This window comes from Amphibalanus amphitrite, unplaced genomic scaffold (genome assembly GCF_019059575.1).
Source record: "Amphibalanus amphitrite isolate SeventyFive unplaced genomic scaffold, NRLGWU_Aamphi_draft 000164F_arrow, whole genome shotgun sequence".
Taxonomy (NCBI): domain Eukaryota; kingdom Metazoa; phylum Arthropoda; class Thecostraca; order Balanomorpha; family Balanidae; genus Amphibalanus; species Amphibalanus amphitrite.
Window position 1 is genome coordinate 528,541 of NW_024881659.1, and position 13,885 is coordinate 542,425.

Sequence of the window (13,885 nt, forward strand, 5' to 3'; positions counted from 1 at the left end):
GCCCGGCCAAACGGCCGCCTGTGATGCCCAGCAGGCGGCAGGCCACCGGCGCAGAGGCCCGAGATGAATGGCACAGAAAGGAGGGACAGAGAGGTCACCGTGAAAAACAGGACTGAATATCACAGCCGCTCATCAGGGAAGCCTTCCGACCGAGCAATGCGAAACCGTGGACATGTCCACCATGGAAAGGCAGCCGTGACTGAGCGAGGAAAGTCAGGAGGAACGGTATCGCAGCTAATACACAGGACAGTCCCTGTGAAAATGCAGAACTGACAAGTCCAAGGCTTCCGGAGAGAGGCTCCGAAAGCCCGGATTAGTTTTTGAATATCTAAATTAACGTTTGGCGTCATCAGCATTCAGCTGAGTAACCTATGGTAGTAGCCGCGAAGTGCAGGGCAGGAAGTTAAAAAAAAAAAACATTTGTCTTAGACCTCATTGCGAACGATCCGTGATTGGGGCGGCGAATTATCATCTACTGATAAAATGAGTGTAACTAATACGGTCCGATCAGCGTGCCTCCTGCGCCACAGCACCCGTGTGTGGACGTCTCCTTCACCTGACCCCCGGACAGCGGCACACCTTAGCGTCACGTGCCGCTGAAGCCCCGCCCACCGCCTCACGTGGCACCGGCACACACGTGTCAGGGGCAGACGTGTCTCTGCGCAGCGCCGCAATGATACGGCCAACCATTCACACAGGTATGACCACGAGAGTCCCGAGGTCGCAGCCTATTGACCGCACCGGGGGTGTAATAAGGCGGCTTCGGTGGCTCATTGACACCTCACAGCACGCCCAGGAGTTCCCCAGTCCGCCACAACTCGGGTCCGGGGCGGGTCAGGTATCGGACAGGTAGTGCAAGGCTCGGGTCAGATCAGGTCAGAGTCAGGTCAGAGTCGGGTCGGGTATCGGTCAGCTCAGGTCGGGTCGGAGTTGGTCGGCGGATGAAGCTATCTCAGATCGATCACCGGCCGCTCCGTCCACAAAAACAGTCCGGCGGCGCAGCCGTCAGCAGCGCCAATGAAGCCGGTTGGCCGGTCAGCCGGGCTCGCGGGAACCCGAGATCGATGGACCGGATAAATCGGTACCGGACAAACCCTACCTGGAACACCCATCTCCGGCCGCACCGACTAATGACCGGACTCGGAGGCCGCTCATAACCTGTAACCACCACCGGCACCGGCCGATGTCCTGTTGGGGTTCCTGCAGCTCAGACTTTCCCCACTCGAACACAATCGGGATCCCGTATCGGCTGCGGCCGATCCCGACTTCCATCACTGCTGAACCAAGGAAGATGGCGTCGCCTGATGATTCGCTGTAGATCAGAATCATCTCGACCGATTCCTGGATGCATTTGCCATTTGAGTCTTCCTAAAATAACGTTTACCTGGTTTTATTAGAGCGATCAGTGCCTATAAAATCAGTGCCTGTAGGCAGCACCCACACCCGTTTCAACATGGCGTGCCGATCTCGCGGCCAATAAAGGCCAGAATAAGTGATTACTGAGAAGTGGGATGCAATTATGTGCCTCTGTTCGTCACGACACCGGACGGCTCCGGTGCATGTCGGCGGCCTGAGAGGCTTGTCCCTCACAGATCCCAGTCACCTGCCAGCCCGCCGTCCGCCCACCTCTGTCGACTGAGCGCTAAGCGCCGGACAGGACAGCAGCGGCACAGTCCGCCGGCCGGGGGGCCAAAGACACCATCATCAGGCGTCATCCCGGGGAATCTGGGCGGATCGACACAAAATACCAATCCACATCCAACACTAGAAAAGGCACCCAAGTTAAACGATACCCTTGAAAAGAGGCTGTTGAACGATACTCAGGAGTCAGTCAAATGCCTGCTTTCGTGCGACAGTGACACTCGAGCAGGAATTGACCTGAATCATCCGCCGATCGCCCTAATCGATTCAGGTTATCGGCTTCGAGAAGGTCCGTTCCGTGGCACGCAATGCATTTATTTCGCGTTAGTCATCGACCGTCGGCGAGCAACGGCGGACAGACACCGGCAGGTAACGGCGGACAGACGACAGCAGGTAACGGCGGACAGGTAAACAGCACACAGACGACGCCAGGTAACGGCGGACAGACGACAGCAGGTAACGGCGGACAGGTAAACAGCAGACAGACGACGGCAGGTAACGGCAGGTAAGGCCGGACAGACGTCGGCAGGTAACGGCCGACAGGCGTCGTCAGTGATGGACCGACGCACAAAGAACGGAAAATAACGGCCAGGAACGAAACAAGACACCGGCGTGGATGGGCCCACGCACAAAGGACGGAAAATAACAGACATGAACGGGCTGAATTTGATTAAAAGGCGGGATTGTTATGGGAGTCGATTGCTCCACCTTTGACGCATCTATCCAGCCACTTATCCACTCACTCTTCCGTGATGACTACATATAGCGCCTGCACTGCGCGGGCGTTTGCCGTCCGACGGAAGACACCATGCCGGGGGACGTTCACCCTCAGTCGCCGCACGCAACTCCCCGGCCGAGGATCGATGGCAGAGCAGAGGGCAGCTCTCCGAGAACAGCGGGTAGCACCCTGGGTGTAAACGGAAAACAGCCAGCTCTAAGCCCGCATAGGACAGCGTTCGGGACGGCTCTGCCTGGTCTGACCCCTCTACCTCCCTGACTCACGCCCCGTTCAAACGATGGCCCGTGGCTCTCCTGGTGAGCAGACCAGTGAGTGGTCCCCGACCAGACTCCATCCTCGGGCCGGCCAGTGCCGGCGGCGACTCAAGGCCGTGCGGGCGCGGTCACTGACCCTGCACAGACGGGTGACGGCAGACGGCAGACGGGAGGGGGAGGGGTGGCAGACAGGGCGCGGGGAACGGACCAGGCGCGGCGCCGTGCACTGTGCAGTATGCAGCTTCTACAGACATACCTACCCACCGGTGGGGGTCCGCCGACCGCCGCACAGTCGAACTTTGGAGTCTGCCATACGTATCACCGGCCGACGTCATTCATGCTCCGAGCGGGAGAACGGGGCGACGGGATGAAACTTCCGAAATCGAACAAACAGCCGTGCACACATGACTGCTTAACTGAATATTTCCATCACACCGCGCTAGTGTGCAGACGGCAGGAGGATAACACCACACCGAAATACGCAATGTTAACGGGGCGACGGGATGAAACTTCCGAAATCGAACAAACAGCCGTGCACACACAGCGAATATTTCCATCACACCGCGCTAGTGTGCAGACGGCAGGAGGATAACACCACACCGAAATACGCAATGTTATCTAAATTTATCAACTGAACGATCATTCAATACATGCGCGATACCGGACGTGGCTACGCCGTAGGAATTTCGTGGGGCGCCAGCGATGATTCATCAATATTTCCACCACGCCCTTGGACGGAGCTGGACCCTGTGACCGTGGCGCATTAGCGAGCGGCCCATTGGCTGGACACCAAGCCAAACAAGTCTGGAATGGAGGGAGGCGGGCTGAGCGGTGTCACATGTGTCCGACGGAGGACGCCGAGACAGTCCAGTCACGAGGACCCACAATAGAAACTGTCACGGGCACCGTCAAAGGGGGTCGGTCCAACGTCACATCGGAGCCCAGCCGCCAGCCCAAATGATGCAGTTAGTACCGAGTTGCCAAAGGGAGGATGCCACAGGTCACAGTTAAAAGCCAGAGCCCAGCCAACACAACCGCAATTCAATACTTAGGCCACGCCAGATTCGTAGCTCGCAGTCACGTGGGTAGTCTGATCAATGTCGTGGAGCCTCGGAGCGGACCCCGAGCAGCGCGCTACCGGACACTGGCCGTGCATCTGCTGCCTTCCGCGACTGCAGCGCGTCGGCGGCTGCCAGCGGAACCTCAGCTTCTCCACTGCTCCGCGTTAGCTCAGCGGCGCCCGTAATCAAATAAATAATCGCTACGGGCAAAGATAAATGTCCCCAAAACAAAAGAGAATAGATATGGCACTCCACAGTCCACACTGGTTGTTTTTCGAGTCGCTGAAGCCATCGCGACGATAGGAAGTCAGTGAAGGATCCACCAGGTCGGGTCATGGGCCGTCGTTGTCCTGACAGTGCTCACCGCACGGAAAATACACCAAGGCGCAGAGCCGGAAAACGACCAAGGATGCGTGATAGGTGGTTGCGCTGAGCCGACAACGATCTCAGAAAATAAATCTGAAAAAGCAGCCAATGAACCTAACGCTACGATTCCAATCATCACGGTAGAAATGGGGAAAACAGATGGGTATTTCCAGCATTTGGCCGGCAGTCAGTGCAGAAACGTGACGTGTCAGAGGCTCGGATTCCGCGAAAATGCGGTAGCAAATTGTCTGATAGCCAAAAGAGGTCATCCAGCGCACGAAATACGCCTACACCACCGCGTTATGAAACGATGAGCTGGCCGGGAACCGTTACCTCGAAATGTGCGCTTCCAAAAAGCGAGAGCTCACAAACTTTGAGGAAAACAGATCTGGAGCTGTCAGGAAAATCCGACTTGACCCCTATTGCTGACAGGAGTGGGGTCCAATTGTTCCAGGAGTGGAAGAGTACCCCGGTGCAGTTGTAAATTTTGTATGCGGGTAATTTTTCTACCACGGAGTCGGCCCGCGGTTTGTTCCAGAACGGCGATGGAATCGGCCACACCTTTCCCGTCCCAGTCCTGGACTGCGGCGAGGTCAATAGCTCCGACAGGAAAGGATAACGGTTGTATACCGTACAAACAAAGGGGCGAGGGACCGAGCAGGTGACATCGACGGACAGAGGACAGTGATGGATTATAAATCGCTCACCGTAAGCCTACTGCGAAAATATACCTAACAATAAACAAGGGTGCACCGATTTCACGGGTATTCCGAAACAATCACAAACCGTGAAGGCCAAGCCCTCCAAACCAGGAGTTATAAATTGATGGTTAGCTATTTCAACGGATTGAAAACACCTCACCAGCGCTCTTACAACTTATTATACAACAGATGTACATATATCACATTGTGTCACGATAGGTGGAATCACAGTTTGTCACCTACTGAGCTGCATAAGCGTGGCACTGCTGAGCTACTCTGGCACCGAAAGGCAGCCAGTCATTTGTAACAGACATCTGACATGCTCTAATGTGCATACAAAGAGTAACTTAGATTATTATACCAGCTAATGAGCAGTGAGCAGCGCTCGGCTAGACCGTCTCTGAGATGAGCCCGGTCGGCCGCTGTGCGCCCTTGCCGAGCAAGCACCGCGCAGCAGCAGTGCAAGCTGCTTCGTGTCACCGCCGGGTACATCTGTGTCGGAAAACAAACAGCTCGGCAGGGGTGAGCACATCACCACGGCGTTTGTCGTCATGAGGTGGCGAGCCACATACCTAACGGCGCCCTGTTATCAGTGGCGCGGCCAGCCAGAGGCCCGGTGCTGACGGGCGGAGGACACGCCAACTTAGAAGTCTAGCACTTCAAAACTAAATTCAAAAGTAGACCCAACTCTACACTTATACGTTCGTCGATAAAACAGAAAAGTCGACTTACGATGGTCATTGTCTGGGGAATCTGATACCGATGGCGCCACAAGGCGGAAACTACAAATCAGCAATGGATGTCAAAGGAATAGGCGGCCGGATCATTCTGTCTGCGGAAAAGTTGAGTTTGAAAACTAGGTTTTGTGAAGTTTGTGGTCGGAATATGTAGCGCACGTCTAAGACATACACATCAATTCACCTCACCGGACTAAAAGGAAGTTAAATATTGTGTGAATCATTTTGTCCGTATGGCAGCATCAAACAATAGCCATTGAAGAATTAGGCGGTAACAAATAGGGGTAAATGAATGTGGAGTTCTAGTACGCAGAAGCTGGCCGATTTCACTTAGGGACGATGCCAGCCACAAAAAAGCAGACCATAAGGCTCTTGGTTGATGAAGCTTCCGGGATATTGTTCACGCAAAGTGTATTCATCGGCTAAGCCGACATGATTCACCGTTGACCTTTTGTGAACAAATGTTGCAGCCTGCATTTTCCCTATAGCAGCAGCAGCGTGAAGTCAGCCACACCTGCGTGTTCAAGAGAAGGGCCTCTGCTGGATGAGCGGCGCCGGCCCCACCGCTGCCTGTGCACGTGACGGCGCGCCCACGGCCTCCCCCGAACCGGGCCGGCGCCTCATGCACACAGCAACACGTGGGTAATTAGACAGACGGTCCGCTGAGCAGTGGCTCAGTACATGTATGCATGATGTACGTGTGTAGACATTTCCGTCTTTGGGTTTTCCACATGGTTATAGAACATATACAATAGACATAGCGCTCAATATACGAAGACAGAGACGTGGTCACTTACCTCAGTGAAAATACACATCCAGGAGTCTGAAAGACAGAGAGAGGGACACTGATTAGTAGGGGGAAATTCCATTACATGGTCGCAAATGACGAAACAATAACAAGTTGCGAGAGCTGGGGATTGGGGAAAAGCGCTATTGACATTCACCTTAGAGGGAGAGATTTTAGGCCACGCTCCATGCGTGCAGGCAAAGCCAAGGCGTGTAACGCTACGCCATTTGGCATAAAACAGCTATTGCAGACAAGTACAAATGCCTCCTCCATTGCACGCATGTGCCAGGACAACACAATGTTTTCAGTCATTACAATCTTTACCCATCGACACTTAAACTGTTATGGAACATACCCCTTTTTGGTCAAGTCATGACTTTGGTCTGAGGTCAATTTACCGATTTAAACCTTAGGTACAAGTCATATGATAGTTGATACATGATTTTTCACTTATCATTGAGAGGACCCAGATAGCAAAAGAAGGGATAAAACTAGTTCTCATAGCCACGACTTGAAAAAAGAATCGCAAAAGCGGTAACTGCAAAAACAGCAATTTCGAAATTGTCTTGACCTCTAGGCCAAACGGTTGACCAGAGGCATATCTGACGACACATTACGGTAAGGTCATTCAACGATTTATCGGTTGTCTTTGGCGCCCTCCTAGCTAGTTTGCGATACATTCCCTTTCATTTTAGCCCTTTTAACCCTCGCCGGACCTATTGGTTTTCTACATACGCGCCGGCCGAGGGGGGGGGGGGGGGCGGGTACGACCCCCCCCTCGCCGTTTCGCCCCTGGTGGAGCTAGCGCGTCGCGGAAAAAACGAGCGTGTGCGCCGTTACGAGACGCAGAGATTGGTACCCGATTTTAAGGTCCTAGGTCAACCGGTGACCTCTGAGGTCAGGTCAAGTGCCCCAGGGTACGGTTCAGTTTTTGGTGAATAACTTCGCAAAAAACGGCCGCAGAGCCGCGATTTTGGCAGCATCGTGTTCGCCTTGATCAGGCGCGTCGAATGATATACTTTTTGTCCGGGTCAGGTCAACTTGGGGTGTTGACCTCAGGTCAAGGTCAGGTCAGCACCCCCAGGTCACGAAGTTGGTCGAAAGAGGTCATGGCGCATATCATTCGATTCGGCAGGTCTTCCTGAGTCCATTGGTGGCTTTCCCGACTCGCTAGCTCAATTTGATCGGGAGTTATTGACGGAAAACTAATATGACCTTGATGACGTCATAAATGACGTCACGGAAGGTCAACATTGCAAAAGTGACGCATCTAACCTTGCAAGGAGTGCATCAAATCACGATTCTGTGTGCTTGAGATAGTTGGAGATCGTTCCCGGCGCCAGAATAGCAGTTTTCATTTTTCCCCATTGACTTATAATGGTGAGGTCACGAAAATGACCTGACCTCATATGACCTTTAGGAAAAATCCGAGATATACAAGTTGTGAGACTCATAATGGATACTAGATCCTGCAAGTTTCATTTCCCTGTGACATCTCCTCTGGCAGTGAGGGCGTTGCGAAGTTGCGACATCTGAAGACCGTGCAGAGGTTCACTTATGACGTCATAGGTCAGTGACCTGACCTGACCCAAAAATGCGGTTGGTGTCAAAAGATGCGGCTTGGATCAAAGGTCAGGTATGCCAAGTTTCAGCTCTCTATCGCCAGCGTGTTCGGAGCTATCGCGAAAAAACCCTATGGGGGGGCGGCACCCGCCCCCCCCCTCGGCCGGCGAGGGTTAAAATAAAAAAGTAGACAACTTTTTAGCATCGCCTAGGGGTGCTTGACATCGAGGACTACGTAAGACAGACACCACAGATGCCAACTGATTCAAAATCTGACAAACTGGCGCCAGTCCGCACCAGTCAGACTGAAAATTCGCATCCGCTCACTCTGAAAAAGAGCTAGAATTCGTATAAAAAAGAATTCAGAAACGTGCACTTATCTTTCCGTACCTTTGTACAACGGGGACGAAAGGGGCACTTGGCCTGGGGATCCCGCTCTAATCGAGCTCATAGCAGGATACAAGCTGGGCTCTTGTGGGTTGGGGATATCGAACATCGAGTCACCCCAGTGTCTACTATCCAGTGGGGCCTTGAACTGGTTACCGGATTAATCCGTTACCACTGCATTCGGCAATCGGCACTGGTCGACAGCCAATATATCGCCTCTGTGTCCCCGGTGGTACAGGGTAACAGGATGGCACAGGGATGCCAAACCTAGTCGACGGAGTTGCTCAGTTGTACAGCAGGAGCTTGAATGTGGTGACTAAACTCACTTGTTGAACTCATCTGTTAGGTTTCCTTGCTCATTGCCCAGATGGTAGTAGGGTTGTTAGAGACAGGAAACCATGTCGAAGAGAGACGTGCCAACCCGGACAGTAGATAGATAAGACATTCAGAATAGGATTGTGCGATTGTAAGGGTTGGAATGGTACGTCTGCTTGGATGTAGTTGTTGCTAGTGAAGATAGTCTTTGTGGGATTTGTAGCAACAAAAGTAGTGTAGACTTACAACATTGAACATGTACGATGAAGTGAATAACATATGGAAAATGAGATGAATGATGAATCCGAATGGATAGACAAGATAGCGAGGATGCGGGGAGGGAATTAGGAACAGGGGCGAGGACGGGAGTCCCTGGCGCTTATAAACCCACTCTTGCTTGATAAGAGGGGGCGCCTACCAGGGACTAAGTGCTTGTAGTTTTGACCTTTGAGGCACACCGTACAATTCGAGCAGAGAACTTCTGCTCGCCGTTTACAAGCGGTCCCCTGACCGTAATACCGTTTTCTATCAGGGGACTAACTTTGGGTGTGGGAGTGTATCAGTGCTACAGTCAGTCTTGAAAATACGGCACATCGGTGCGGTGGATCCATCAATCCCGACCGAGAGAGGCTGCTAAATTTGAGTCACCGAACCAACTGACCTGGGGGATGAATGAGGAAGTCAATTGGTTAACCCTCGCCCGGCGAAGGGGGGGTTGATGCAACCCCCCCCCCCCAAGGTTTTTCGCAAATAACGTAAAATTCATATTTTCAGCCTGAGGGCTGTTCGGCTGCGCAGCCAAAATGAAATTTGCTGCACACCCATGCACAGTGAGGGCCACGTCGCCCGTTAGTCCCGCCCACACCACTGCATCATCGCCTGTGCGATGTCACCTACTGAAGCATACTTTGTTTTCCTGCAGCCAGAAATACAGTGCTGCAGGAGACGAAAGTGGCGCGGATGAAAATTAACGTCCAATATTTCCTATTGTAAGCGGTTTGTATGCTATTTTTGGGGTATCTTTATCACTCTTTTCAGTGGCACATCGCTATTAACCACATTTGAACGCAATTCAACCATTCTTTGAGTGACAATCACCAGTCCACCAGTGCAACGGTTCACCGCAGGTGGAATAGGCTGCAGTGACGCTCAACCGCGGCGTGCCGGCAGAGAGTGGGCAGACCCAGGCAGCGGACGTCACCCAAGTATGACACATCCAGCACAGATCTATGCTGCAGGGACCCGAACAGCCCTCTGGTTGGCCGGGGATGATCGGGGGCCAAGGCTTGATGACAATGAGGGCTGGTGCTCATGCTGGTTTGGACCAAGGACTTGCCATCCAGCTAGGTAGTGCAGCCTCCCAACCAGCTGCTGCCATACATTTGGCCATAATTGCAGTCTGTAAGTCATGTGCTAGGGAAATGTTTTACTAGTTTTACACAGGGATGCGGAGCCGTGGAAATTTCAGACGGCTCCGGCTCCGGCTCCGGCTCCGGAGAAAAAAATCGGCTCCGGCTCCGGCTCCGGGTGAAATGTCATGGCGGCTCCGGCTCCGGCTCCGGCTCCGAGTAAAATGATCCGGCTCCGGCGGCTCCGGCTCCGGCTTCTACTCAGTACATCCCCTATGCGATCAATTAAATACGGGTGGAAGAAAAAAAGGCGATGGGATTGGTGCACGTTGCTTCTGTATTTGTATAACAAGGCTATTTTGAATACCACATTGTTTTAAGCCTTGTACTGTCAAACCGAACTAGGTAAATAATTGTTTCCTCTTAAGAAAAGGAGCCGGAGTCGCCCCCTTTTTTGACGGCTCCGGCTCCAGCTCCGGCTCCGGGCTATATTGTTTCACGGCTCCGGCTCCGGCTCCGGCTCCGGGCAAAATATGCCGGCTCCGGCGGCTCCGGCTCCGGCTCCGGCTCCGCATCCCTGGTTTTACAGAACACTTTATTTCAGTGGCACAGCCAGAACTCTGGCGACAGGGGTGAGAGACGTTTGCGATGGGCCCCCCTCAACCTAATGGGGGCCCCTTACCAACAAAGAAAGGTCAGATCATTGTCCTGATCTCGAGTGTAGAAATAGGCGAAACTTTTCCTTCGATGAACATGATGACGTGGGCTTTGGTCTGAACTGCAACATGACTGAAGTAATTTCCCCATGATTTTCGACGCTCTTTAGAAAGCCGCCTACCGCCGCACTTGTCGCTACGTGACCCTGGAGTCAGGTTAGAAGGGAATATTCAAACACCCCTCAGGGGCGTAAAACTGGAAAGCCTGGGGCCCTGCTCTGCGGGGTGCGGTCGAGCTAGGCTAAAGCCAGTTCGGGATGTTTACAAGCCCACGTAAAGCCCTCAAGAATCTGCATAGAGCACAGGCCTTCCAAGACTTGGGTGTTTAGATATCATCAATCGACATGGTCTTTTGAGACCTGCGTGGTGGCTATCAGAGGTCGGTGGGCCCCTCAAAACCGGTGCAGGAGCCTCAGGTGTCAGTTTGGAGCCATCATGGACCGGTGTGGAGTCCTGATGAATGCCTAGGCGTCAAACCCCTAGACGTCAGGGTGGGGCCGGGCGGTGAGGCAGGCACAGGCCTGGCCAGTGGCCAGAATCCAGGGAGAGAGTAGGATTTGGGGGAGGTAAGGTTCTGCAGGCGCCATCCTAACAAAAACCTAATGGCATTGGGCCCCCCTTTCAGATGCCCCTGGATCCGCCCTTGCCCCGAACTTTATTCCCCCTCTCGACTTTTCCTGTAAAAGTAACCCTGCCTATATCAAACATGATATCGGCTCAAACAGGATTGGGATAGGCCCTCTCAGACCCAGACCAGGCACGGAGTACGGACCCTCCCACACATAGAATGATCCTTTCATTCCTGGGACGAGTCTTCTCAGGCCTGAACTGGGCCCTCTCAGACCTGAAGTGGCCCCTCTCAGGCCTGAAGTGGACCCTCTCATGCCTCAAATAGGTCCTCTAGGGCCTGAAATGGGCCCTCTCACGCCTGACATTAGTCCTCTCAGACCTGAAATGGGCCCCTCTCAGACCTCAAATAGGACCTCAAGGGCCTGAAATGGGCCCTCTCAGGCCTGACATTATCCCTCTCAGACCTGAAATGGGCCCTCTCAGACCTGAAATGGGCCCCCTCAGCCCGGAAATGGTCCCTATCATGTCAAAAAAGGGCCCCCTCATACCGTAACTGGACCCTCTCAGGTCTGAAATGGTGCCTCTTACGCCTGAAATGGACCCCTCTCAGGCCTCAAACGGGCCCTCTCTGGCCTCAAACAGGCCCTCTAGGGCATGAAATGGGCCTTCTCAAGCTTGAAATGGGCCCCCTCAGGCCTGAAATGGGCCCTATCAGGCCTCAAACATGCCCTCTAGGGCCTGAAATGGACCCCTTCAGGCCTGAAATGGGCCCTCACAGGCATCAAATGGGCCCTCTCAGGCCTGAAATGGCCCCTCTCAAGCCTCAAACAGGCCCTCTAGGGCCTGAAATGGGCCCTCTCAAGCTACAACTGGGCCCCTTCAGGCCTGAAATGGGCCCTCACAGACCTGAAATGGACCCTCTCAGGCCTGAAATGGCCCTCTCATGCCATGGAATGGGCCCTCCTAGGCCTTGGATTAGTTCAATCGGGGCTTGGATGTACCCCCTTAAATCATAAAATGGGACTATAAATCCTAAAGGAGGGGGGGCTATCAGGCCTGAAAACTGTTTTTCAGTCCTATGACGGACCTTGACATTAGTGATAAAAAATTGTCAGGCTGCATAACGTTACAGTTCGAATCGACGGTGGGCCCCTAGGATAAGAGACAGGGGTGAGATCTCACCCCTTTCACCCCCCCTGGCTGCGCCACTGCTTTATTTGATTAGTATAAAGAAACTTTTTGAGAATGTGGCATTTTCATTATCGTGTATTATTATTCACACCTGTGCCCTCCCCGTTCCGCCACCTATGACGCAAAAAAAAACATACCAAATCACAATTTGAATTTAAATTCAAGTCCAAATTGCACTCCACCTTAGTCATCAGTTTTACTCACTTCAATGCAGACTTATACCACTCGGAGTCAGATGTACAAAATCTTTAGTTAGTACACGAAACAACATTCACGTTGTAATGGAAGAAATGCTGAGCTCTTTGTCAAAATATCTTTGAAATATTTGGAAAGATCCCTCACATGTTTGCAATGCAAGCCTGTAAGAAAACGGCCCAGAACAAGAGTAAGGCAAACCGTACTAAAAATACTTTTTTATAAAGTTTTCCCTCTGAACAAGTAAAAAAACTTCATGAGGAGCGACATAAAACATACTTTATATTAGAGATGAAGTTTTACTGAAACTCCTGAGGAAACGTATCCCTTTATTGGGCATTCAAATTAAAGTTCGTGCTTTATTTCACACGGATTTACATATCTTCTTGAAATATTGGATGTGATAACTAATAAGTGATCTCGGTATTCAGAGTAATCTAGCTATAATATTTATATACACTGTGATCTAGCTAAGCCAAAGCCTTGAAATAATTCACACAGCCCTGTTTAACTTCATTTGGTAGTATTTTCAGTAAAGTTTCCAAAGTTTCTGTTTTTGGCGCAAGAGAGACATTCGTAACATGCGCGATGTCACCGATGTTTGTATCAAGTTTGCATGTTACCCCTATTTTGAATAAATAAGACAGGTCGTCGGATAAATGCTAAAGTTCTCGGCCTTTCGGCTAAAATCAAAGTGTAGTGTAGTTAAGGCGAAAACAGTGTATTTAACAATACCAGTAAAACGCCGCCTTGAAAACGCCTTTTCTGGGCCCTGGGGCGACTTTAACTGCAACGGAGCGAGCGAGACAGAGGGAGGGTAAGGGTATACCCTGGGCAAGGGTGGGCCTTGCACGTGCGAAATTGCGAGGGGGTACCTCCAACTAATTTGTGCACTGCACCCCAAGGCCATATAGTTGCACCCTACTAACTGCACCCTAGCCCTACTAACTGGTCCCTAGCAATGTGTCAAAAAATGAGCGCAATAGGCCAAGCCGTTTTCAAGATTTGGAAGCGGCAGCCTACACGTGTGCATGCGCGAAATCCATCCTAACTTTTTTTGTATGGCACCGATTTCTAACCAGTCCCTAACCATGTACCAAACTTCAGCGCAATAGGTTCAGCCCTTCTTGAGATCTGGAATTAACCCCTGCACATGAACATGCGCAGCAGCACCCCAACTTGAACTCAGTTGGGCAAACTAGACTTTTGGAATCAAAATATGGAGGCATCAATAATTTGATTCTGGTGGGAGGAGCCATGACCAAATATGGGCATGGAATCAATTTTTTGATTCATTTGGGTACACTTTTGAC

At 52.0% G+C, this 13,885-nt stretch overlaps 1 protein-coding gene across 6 annotated transcripts in view; it reads right to left on the minus strand.

Annotated features, from left to right (window-relative positions):
• The window catches only part of LOC122383459 (protein tyrosine phosphatase type IVA 1-like), a 38,535-nt gene extending 25,174 nt beyond the window's left edge, over positions 1-13,361 (minus strand). The window contains exons 1-2 of one of the 6 annotated variants that reach the window (XM_043369911.1): positions 13,308-13,361; positions 6,297-6,322 (exon numbers count right to left, since the gene is read on the minus strand). The gene's annotated coding sequence lies outside the window, so the exon portion shown is untranslated. Of the gene's footprint in view, positions 1-3,682; positions 3,835-5,947; positions 6,119-6,296; positions 6,323-12,514; positions 12,780-13,307 lie in introns of those variants that run through there. The other 5 variants (XM_043369912.1, XM_043369910.1, XM_043369913.1 and 2 more) reach the window with 5 other exon arrangements.
• Between the last annotated feature and the right edge of the window lie 524 nt (positions 13,362-13,885).